Raw genomic sequence first — 10,859 nt, forward strand, 5'->3', positions numbered from 1 at the left:
GATAGAAAAATAAAATTAAAAACGAAAAAAAAAAATTGTGAGGGGAATATAACATGTAATTAAGTTGGCGGTTCACAAGGAATCTCAGACATCAAACTGTTTTTAATTGAACATAAATAGTACACCCAAATATACAAATGTACAAATAAACATAGCAAGGTAGAACTGAATGTCAATGAAACAACCAGGGATGAGGAAGCAACGGACATCAGGACATTTGTTCTGTATGTAATGAGAAGTTAATAGTGTTACAGGTTTGTGAGAAATTTACAGTGCGAGACAAAAAAAGAAATTAAAAGGAAGTAATTAAATCAATAGATAGACAAATAAGAAATTAAAACGAAAAAAAAAAAAAAAATTGCAAGGGGAATGTAACATGTAATCAAGTTGTTTTTTTTGTTTGTTTTTTTTTTTTTACCAAAAAAAAAAGGAACCTCGGACATGGGTAACTATATTTTTTTGTTTTCGGATTTTTCCATAAGTTTTAAGGATTTTTTTTTTTTTTTTTATATTTCAAAATCGTTTATGAAGACATTAAAATTTGGGGAGCATTTTTGCATTCTGTTCTTGTGAATGAAGAACTTGGCCAGGCCTAAAAGAACATTGACACAGAGTTCATCTGTTATGTTGCTTATAAGTAAACAGAATGTTATATCATCTTTTGAGAAGGAAACTGGTGACGATGGAATGAGAAGGAGAAAAAATATATGGTCAGTGGTTTCAATGTTGTCTTCACAAAATGTACAAATATTATCTTCAAAATTAAAGCGTACCCTCGATAATTCCTTAGATGGGTAGATGTCAGTCATAATTTTGAAGTGGGTCTCTTTTGCCTTGGGGGTATGGGTAGAGTCAGATACATAGTTCGCAGCGTGGCAATCGATTCCTCATCAAATTTATTTAAAATATCCTTTTTTTTTTTTTTGACGTCCAGGGAATAAGTTTCCTGTGAAACATTTCCTAATAAAGGAGTTGCTGCGCTTTCTGTCCACAATTGAGATTCCCTGGAGTGATAGTCGGGGTAACTGTGGTTGTACGGTTCGGTGCGTCATTATATTTTTGGTCAGGAATACAAATTGTCGAGGCAGTGCGTTTCGTAACTTTAGCAACTCTAATATGGGAGGCTTGAATCTGTGTGTAGTACAGAACTGCTCATTGTCCAGAGGACTGCCAGTGTCATCCATCAAGTCAATTATTGACCATATACCTTTCTCAAAGCATTCCTTGTAAAACAGAGGTTTGTTGCCATGCAGTACATATCGATTGTTCCAAACTATTATACTGTGTGGTGAGAAATTGTGTACGTATATCATTTTCCAGTATAATAATATTTGTTTATGGAACTCTGAACATTTGACAGGAATCTTGTTGATATCCAAGTCAGAGATAAGCAGAAGACTCAGGCCGCCGACTTTGTTGAATAAGTAGTTTGGAGTACAATACCAGAAAGAACGATGAGGTTTGATCCAGGATTTCAACCAGTTCACCTTCAATGTCCCATTCAAGCAGTCCAACTCTATCACTTTCAGCCCTCCTTCACTTGTTTCTTTCACCATATGTGATTTTTCTTAGATGGTGTGGTCTGTTCCTCCAGATAAAGTTGAAATTGATTTGGTTAACAGATTTTACGAGTTGATTTGGAGCAGCATTGGAATACGCTGGGTATATACATCTGGATAAACACATCCATTTTAGTCAAATATATCCGGCCTAATATTGATAAATCTCTCTGGAGCCATATATTAGAATTAAGCTTTACTTTGATTCAGTTTAGATTCAATGTTCCTGGATTGATTTAACGTTTGGTCCTTGGATAGGAAAATGCTCAAGTATTTTATTTCTGATTTCATAGAAACATCGCTGATTTCCTTTAGTGGCGAGTCATGCAGCGCAAGAAGTTTGCATTTCTTTAAGTTTAATGACAATCCTGAAGCCTTGGAGAATGTTTTGGTTTTTTTCAGCACTTATTGGGACTTGATGTTCATTTTTCAAAACTAAGGTTGTGTCATCTGCCAGCAGGCTAATAACAATTTCTGTCCCCAACATTACTTCTGTCCCACACGTATACACACACACACACACACACACACACACACACACACCTTAATTCCACTCTTTTATATACGCATGTCTGGAGTTCCGGGAGCTCGTTCTCAACGTTCTGGGGATAATCATAGCTGTGCTGATAGCATTGGCCGAAACGTATCCACAACCAAACCAACATTAGCTCATCCACTCATTCACATATGTGTGTGCCCAGAGGTCCGGGAGCTCCAGTCATAAGTCCGGGTGATCTATGTCCGGAGAAGACTCACATTAGCCGGTCTAAGGGGTCCTGCTGCCCCCCAGTTTCCCCGCCTTTGAGAAGAGACACATAACTCCGCTCTTCCGCTTCTCCGCTATGGGCCCTGGTACTCCCGATCCTCCGAACTCAGGTGAATTGCGTGACGTGCTTCTGCTCTCCTATAAGCCCCTACACACTTCGAACACGGCTGTTATCACCCTGTTACTGCATTTCAATGACACCCATTTGCTTTCGATCTCAGTGTCTGCCTCCGTACGGAAAAAGCGGGATGGGTGGGGGGGCATAAGCGCATTCGTGGTGTAAGTAATCAGAAGTTAATAGTGTTAACGGTTTGCGAGAAATTTTTAATGCTAGACAAAAAAAGAAAATTAGAAGGATATAATTAAATAAATAGATAGAAAAATAAAATTAAAAACGAAAAAAAAAAATTGTGAGGGGAATATAACATGTAATTAAGTTGGCGGTTCACAAGGAATCTCAGACATCAAACTGTTTTTAATTGAACATAAATAGTACACCCAAATATACAAATGTACAAATAAACATAGCAAGGTAGAACTGAATGTCAATGAAACAACCAGGGATGAGGAAGCAACGGACATCAGGACATTTGTTCTGTATGTAATGAGAAGTTAATAGTGTTACAGGTTTGTGAGAAATTTACAGTGCGAGACAAAAAAAGAAATTAAAAGGAAGTAATTAAATCAATAGATAGACAAATAAGAAATTAAAACAAAAAAAAAAAAAAAAAATTGCAAGGGGAATGTAACATGTAATCAAGTTGTTTTTTTTGTTTTTTTTTTTTTTTTTACCAAAAAAAAAAGGAACCTCGGACATGGGTAACTATATTTTTTTGTTTTCGGATTTTTCCATAAGTTTTAAGGATTTTTTTTTTTTTTTTTTATATTTCAAAATCGTTTATGAAGACATTAAAATTTGGGGAGCATTTTTGCATTCTGTTCTTGTGAATGAAGAACTTGGCCAGGCCTAAAAGAACATTGACACAGAGTTCATCTGTTATGTTGCTTATAAGTAAACAGAATGTTATATCATCTTTTGAGAAGGAAACTGGTGACGATGGAATGAGAAGGAGAAAAAATATATGGTCAGTGGTTTCAATGTTGTCTTCACAAAATGTACAAATATTATCTTCAAAATTAAAGCGTACCCTCGATAATTCCTTAGATGGGTAGATGTCAGTCATAATTTTGAAGTGGGTCTCTTTTGCCTTGGGGGTATGGGTAGAGTCAGATACATAGTTCGCAGCGTGGCAATCGATTCCTCATCAAATTTATTTAAAATATCCTTTTTTTTTTTTTTGACGTCCAGGGAATAAGTTTCCTGTGAAACATTTCCTAATAAAGGAGTTGCCGCGCTTTCTGTCCACAATTGAGATTCCCTGGAGTGATAGTCGGGGTAACTGTGGTTGTACGGTTCGGTGCGTCATTATATTTTTGGTCAGGAATACAAATTGTCGAGGCAGTGCGTTTCGTAACTTTAGCAACTCTAATATGGGAGGCTTGAATCTGTGTGTAGTACAGAACTGCTCATTGTCCAGAGGACTGCCAGTGTCATCCATCAAGTCAATTATCGACCATATACCTTTCTCAAAGCATTCCTTGTAAAACAGAGGTTTGTTGCCATGCAGTACATATCGATTGTTCCAAACTATTATACTGTGTGGTGAGAAATTGTGTACGTATATCATTTTCCAGTATAATAATATTTGTTTATGGAACTCTGAACATTTGACAGGAATCTTGTTGATATCCAAGTCAGAGATAAGCAGAAGACTCAGGCCGCCGACTTTGTTGAATAAGTAGTTTGGAGTACAATACCAGAAAGAACGATGAGGTTTGATCCAGGATTTCAACCAGTTCACCTTCAATGTCCCATTCAAGCAGTCCAACTCTATCACTTTCAGCCCTCCTTCACTTGTTTCTTTCACCATATGTGATTTTTCTTAGATGGTGTGGTCTGTTCCTCCAGATAAAGTTGAAATTGATTTGGTTAACAGATTTTACGAGTTGATTTGGAGCAGCATTGGAATACGCTGGGTATATACATCTGGATAAACACATCCATTTTAGTCAAATATATCCGGCCTAATATTGATAAATCTCTCTGGAGCCATATATTAGAATTAAGCTTTACTTTGATTCAGTTTAGATTCAATGTTCCTGGATTGATTTAACGTTTGGTCCTTGGATAGGAAAATGCTCAAGTATTTTATTTCTGATTTCATAGAAACATCGCTGATTTCCTTTAGTGGCGAGTCATGCAGCGCAAGAAGTTTGCATTTCTTTAAGTTTAATGACAATCCTGAAGCCTTGGAGAATGTTTTGGTTTTTTTCAGCACTTATTGGGACTTGATGTTCATTTTTCAAAACTAAGGTTGTGTCATCTGCCAGCAGGCTAATAACAATTTCTGTCCCCAACATTACTTCTGTCCCACACGTATACACACACACACACACACACACACACACACACACACACCTTAATTCCACTCTTTTATATACGCATGTCTGGAGTTCCGGGAGCTCGTTCTCAACGTTCTGGGGATAATCATAGCTGTGCTGATAGCATTGGCCGAAACGTATCCACAACCAAACCGACATTAGCTCATCCACTCATTCACATATGTGTGTGCCCGGAGGTCCGGGAGCTCCAGTCATAAGTCCGGGTGATCTATGTCCGGAGAAGGCTCACATTAGCCGCTCTAAGGGGTCCTGCTGCCCCCCAGCTTCCCGGCCTTTGAGAAGAGACACATAACTCCGCTCTTCCGCTTCTCCGCTATGGGCCCTGGTACTCCCGATCCTCCGAACTCAGGTGAATTGCGTGACGTGCTTCTGCTCTCCTATAAGCCCCTACACACTTCGAACACGGCTGTTATCACCCTGTTACTGCATTTCAATGACACCCATTTGCTTTCGATCTCAGTGTCTGCCTCCGTACGGAAAAAGCGGGATGGGTGGGGGGGCATAAGCGCATTCGTGGTGTAAGTAATCAGAAGTTAATAGTGTTAACGGTTTGCGAGAAATTTTTAATGCTAGACAAAAAAAGAAAATTAAAAGGATATATTTAAATAAATAGATAGAAAAATAAAATTAAAAACGAAAAAAAAAAATTGTGAGGGGAATATAACATGTAATTAATTTGGCGGTTCACAAGGAATCTCAGACATCAAACTGTTTTTAATTGAACATAAATAGTACACCCAAATATACAGATGTACAAATAAACATAGCAAGGTAGAACTGAATGTCAATGAAACAACCAGGGATGAGGAAGCAACGGACATCAGGACATTTGTTCTGTATGTAATGAGAAGTTAATAGTGTTACAGGTTTGTGAGAAATTTACAGTGCGAGACAAAAAAATAAATTAAAAGGAAGTAATTAAATCAATAGATAGACAAATAAGAAATTAAAACGAAAAAAAAAAAAAAAAAATTGCAAGGGGAATGTAACATGTAATCAAGTTGTTTTTTTTTTTTTGTTTTTTTTTTTTACCAAAAAAAAAAGGAACCTCGGACATGGGTAACTATATTTTTTAGTTTTTGGATTTTTCCATAAGTTTTAAGGATTTTTTTTTTTTTTTTTTATATTTCAAAATCGTTTATGAAGACATTAAAATTTGGGGAGCATTTTTGCATTCTGTTCTTGTGAATGAAGAACTTGGCCAGGCCTAAAAGAACATTGACACAGAGTTCATCTGTTATGTTGCTTATAAGTAAACAGAATGTTATATCATCTTTTGAGAAGGAAACTGGTGACGATGGAATGAGAAGGAGAAAAAATATATGGTCAGTGGTTTCAATGTTGTCTTCACAAAATGTACAAATATTATCTTCAAAATTAAAGCGTACCCTCGATAATTCCTTAGATGGGTAGATGTCAGTCATAATTTTGAAGTGGGTCTCTTTTGCCTTGGGGGTATGGGTAGAGTCAGATACATGGTTCGCAGCGTGGCAATCGATTCCTCATCAAATTTATTTAAAATATCCTTTTTTTTTTTTTTGACGTCCAGGGAATAAGTTTCCTGTGAAACATTTCCTAATAAAGGAGTTGCCGCGCTTTTTGTCCACAATTGAGATTCCCTGGAGTGATAGTCGGGGTAACTGTGGTTGTACGGTTCGGTGCGTCATTATATTTTTGGTCAGGAATACAAATTGTCGAGGCAGTGCGTTTCGTAACTTTAGCAACTCTAATATGGGAGGCTTGAATCTGTGTGTAGTACAGAACTGCTCATTGTCCAGAGGACTGCCAGTGTCATCCATCAAGTCAATTATCGACCATATACCTTTCTCAAAGCATTCCTTGTAAAACAGAGGTTTGTTGCCATGCAGTACATATCGATTGTTCCAAACTATTATACTGTGTGGTGAGAAATTGTGTACGTATATCATTTTCCAGTATAATAATATTTGTTTATGGAACTCTGAACATTTGACAGGAATCTTGTTGATATCCAAGTCAGAGATAAGCAGAAGACTCAGGCCGCCGACTTTGTTGAATAAGTAGTTTGGAGTACAATACCAGAAAGAACGATGAGGTTTGATCCAGGATTTCAACCAGTTCACCTTCAATGTCCCATTCAAGCAGTCCGACTCTATCACTTTCAGCCCTCCTTCACTTGTTTCTTTCACCATATGTGATTTTTCTTAGATGGTGTGGTCTGTTCCTCCAGATAAAGTTGAAATTGATTTGGTTAACAGATTTTACGAGTTGATTTGGAGCAGCATTGGAATACGCTGGGTATATACATCTGGATAAACACATCCATTTTAGTCAAATATATCCGGCCTAATATTGATAAATCTCTCTGGAGCCATATATTAGAATTAAGCTTTACTTTGATTCAGTTTAGATTCAATGTTCCTGGATTGATTTAACGTTTGGTCCTTGGATAGGAAAATGCTCAAGTATTTTATTTCTGATTTCATAGAAACATCGCTGATTTCCTTTAGTGGCGAGTCATGCAGCGCAAGAAGTTTGCATTTCTTTAAGTTTAATGACAATCCTGAAGCCTTGGAGAATGTTTTGGTTTTTTTCAGCACTTATTGGGACTTGATGTTCATTTTTCAAAACTAAGGTTGTGTCATCTGCCAGCAGGCTAATAACAATTTCTGTCCCCAACATTACTTCTGTCCCACACGTATACACACACACACACACACACACACACACACACACACCTTAATTCCACTCTTTTATATACGCATGTCTGGAGTTCCGGGAGCTCGTTCTCAACGTTCTGGGGATAATCATAGCTGTGCTGATAGCATTGGCCGAAACGTATCCACAACCAAACCGACATTAGCTCATCCACTCATTCACATATGTGTGTGCCCGGAGGTCCGTGAGCTCCAGTCATAAGTCCGGGTGATCTATGTCCGGAGAAGGCTCACATTAGCCGCTCTAAGGGGTCCTGCTGCCCCCCAGCTTCCCGGCCTTTGAGAAGAGACACATAACTCCGCTCTTCCGCTTCTCCGCTATGGGCCCTGGTACTCCCGATCCTCCGAACTCAGGTGAATTGCGTGACGTGCTTCTGCTCTCCTATAAGCCCCTACACACTTCGAACACGGCTGTTATCACCCTGTTACTGCATTTCAATGACACCCATTTGCTTTCGATCTCAGTGTCTGCCTCCGTACGGAAAAAGCGGGATGGGTGGGGGGGCATAAGCGCATTCGTGGTGTAAGTAATCAGAAGTTAATAGTGTTAACGGTTTGCGAGAAATTTTTAATGCTAGACAAAAAAAGAAAATTAAAAGGATATAATTAAATAAATAGATAGAAAAATAAAATTAAAAACGAAAAAAAAAAATTGTGAGGGGAATATAACATGTAATTAAGTTGGCGGTTCACAAGGAATCTCAGACATCAAACTGTTTTTAATTGAACATAAATAGTACACCCAAATATACAGATGTACAAATAAACATAGCAAGGTAGAACTGAATGTCAATGAAACAACCAGGGATGAGGAAGCAACGGACATCAGGACATTTGTTCTGTATGTAATGAGAAGTTAATAGTGTTACAGGTTTGTGAGAAATTTACAGTGCGAGACAAAAAAATAAATTAAAAGGAAGTAATTAAATCAATAGATAGACAAATAAGAAATTAAAACGAAAAAAAAAAAAAAAAAATTGCAAGGGGAATGTAACATGTAATCAAGTTGTTTTTTTTTTTTTGTTTTTTTTTTTTACCAAAAAAAAAAGGAACCTCGGACATGGGTAACTATATTTTTTAGTTTTTGGATTTTTCCATAAGTTTTAAGGATTTTTTTTTTTTTTTTTTTATATTTCAAAATCGTTTATGAAGACATTAAAATTTGGGGAGCATTTTTGCATTCTGTTCTTGTGAATGAAGAACTTGGCCAGGCCTAAAAGAACATTGACACAGAGTTCATCTGTTATGTTGCTTATAAGTAAACAGAATGTTATATCATCTTTTGAGAAGGAAACTGGTGACGATGGAATGAGAAGGAGAAAAAATATATGGTCAGTGGTTTCAATGTTGTCTTCACAAAATGTACAAATATTATCTTCAAAATTAAAGCGTACCCTCGATAATTCCTTAGATGGGTAGATGTCAGTCATAATTTTGAAGTGGGTCTCTTTTGCCTTGGGGGTATGGGTAGAGTCAGATACATGGTTCGCAGCGTGGCAATCGATTCCTCATCAAATTTATTTAAAATATCCTTTTTTTTTTTTTTGACGTCCAGGGAATAAGTTTCCTGTGAAACATTTCCTAATAAAGGAGTTGCCGCGCTTTCTGTCCACAATTGAGATTCCCTGGAGTGATAGTCGGGGTAACTGTGGTTGTACGGTTCGGTGCGTCATTATATTTTTGGTCAGGAATACAAATTGTCGAGGCAGTGCGTTTCGTAACTTTAGCAACTCTAATATGGGAGGCTTGAATCTGTGTGTAGTACAGAACTGCTCATTGTCCAGAGGACTGCCAGTGTCATCCATCAAGTCAATTATCGACCATATACCTTTCTCAAAGCATTCCTTGTAAAACAGAGGTTTGTTGCCATGCAGTACATATCGATTGTTCCAAACTATTATACTGTGTGGTGAGAAATTGTGTACGTATATCATTTTCCAGTATAATAATATTTGTTTATGGAACTCTGAACATTTGACAGGAATCTTGTTGATATCCAAGTCAGAGATAAGCAGAAGACTCAGGCCGCCGACTTTGTTGAATAAGTAGTTTGGAGTACAATACCAGAAAGAACGATGAGGTTTGATCCAGGATTTCAACCAGTTCACCTTCAATGTCCCATTCAAGCAGTCCGACTCTATCACTTTCAGCCCTCCTTCACTTGTTTCTTTCACCATATGTGATTTTTCTTAGATGGTGTGGTCTGTTCCTCCAGATAAAGTTGAAATTGATTTGGTTAACAGATTTTACGAGTTGATTTGGAGCAGCATTGGAATACGCTGGGTATATACATCTGGATAAACACATCCATTTTAGTCAAATATATCCGGCCTAATATTGATAAATCTCTCTGGAGCCATATATTAGAATTAAGCTTTACTTTGATTCAGTTTAGATTCAATGTTCCTGGATTGATTTAACGTTTGGTCCTTGGATAGGAAAATGCTCAAGTATTTTATTTCTGATTTCATGGAAACATCGCTGATTTCCTTTAGTGGCGAGTCATGCAGCGCAAGAAGTTTGCATTTCTTTAAGTTTAATGACAATCCTGAAGCCTTGGAGAATGTTTTGGTTGTTTTCGGCACTTATTGGGACTTGATGTTCATTTTTCAAAACTAAGGTTGTGTCATCTGCCAGCAGGCTAATAACAATTTCAGTCCCCAGCACGTCTAACTTTTGGATATCGTTGCTCTTTTCAACATAAACGGCTAGCATTTCGGTAGCAATTATAAATAAATAGGGTGAGATGGGGCAACCTTGGGGGATTCCCACATCAACATGGAAGCTCGGAGTGGTGCCGCTTGGCAGGGTGACACAGCTATGAATATTCTCATAGAGCCCACGGATCACATTCCTGAATATTTAACCAAATCCAAAATGTTCGAGCGTTGCTATGATAAATGGATGTTCGACCGAGTCAAAGGCTTTAGAAAAGTCCAAGAAGGATATGCGGCCATTATCTTCAATGCGATACGCCTCTAAACCCATCGCTCGCCCCGACTCGGGGAATCCTAGAGCCTACTTGCACCCCCGCCCTAACTTAACTCCCTCACTCGTGGAGCTCCCTGAGCTCCACACATCCCGGAGCATCACGCCGACTCATTCACATTTGAATGATTGTCTTTATTTTATGTCCGCTAGATAGAGGCATCCGCACATGCGCATCAGTGGAGCTTCAGGCCGGCTGAGGCATGGACTGAAAATCATAAAGACATGTGTGATGAGCTAAAAGGAAGATAAGCATATTTTTATAATAAATGTAAGAAAGAGAGGGTAATGCAGCCTCAGGGCGGCACTGGCCCGTGTCTCTCCAAGCCTGCCTTTGGGGGGGGGGGGCACGGAGCAGTGTCTCCCTGTGCCGGTCCCAAGCCCGGA

Source organism: Fistularia commersonii, unplaced genomic scaffold, assembly GCF_037954325.1.
Source record: "Fistularia commersonii isolate RoL2024-O1a breed Wild unplaced genomic scaffold, RoL_Fcom_v1.0 HiC_scaffold_39, whole genome shotgun sequence".
Lineage (NCBI taxonomy): Eukaryota > Metazoa > Chordata > Actinopteri > Syngnathiformes > Fistulariidae > Fistularia > Fistularia commersonii.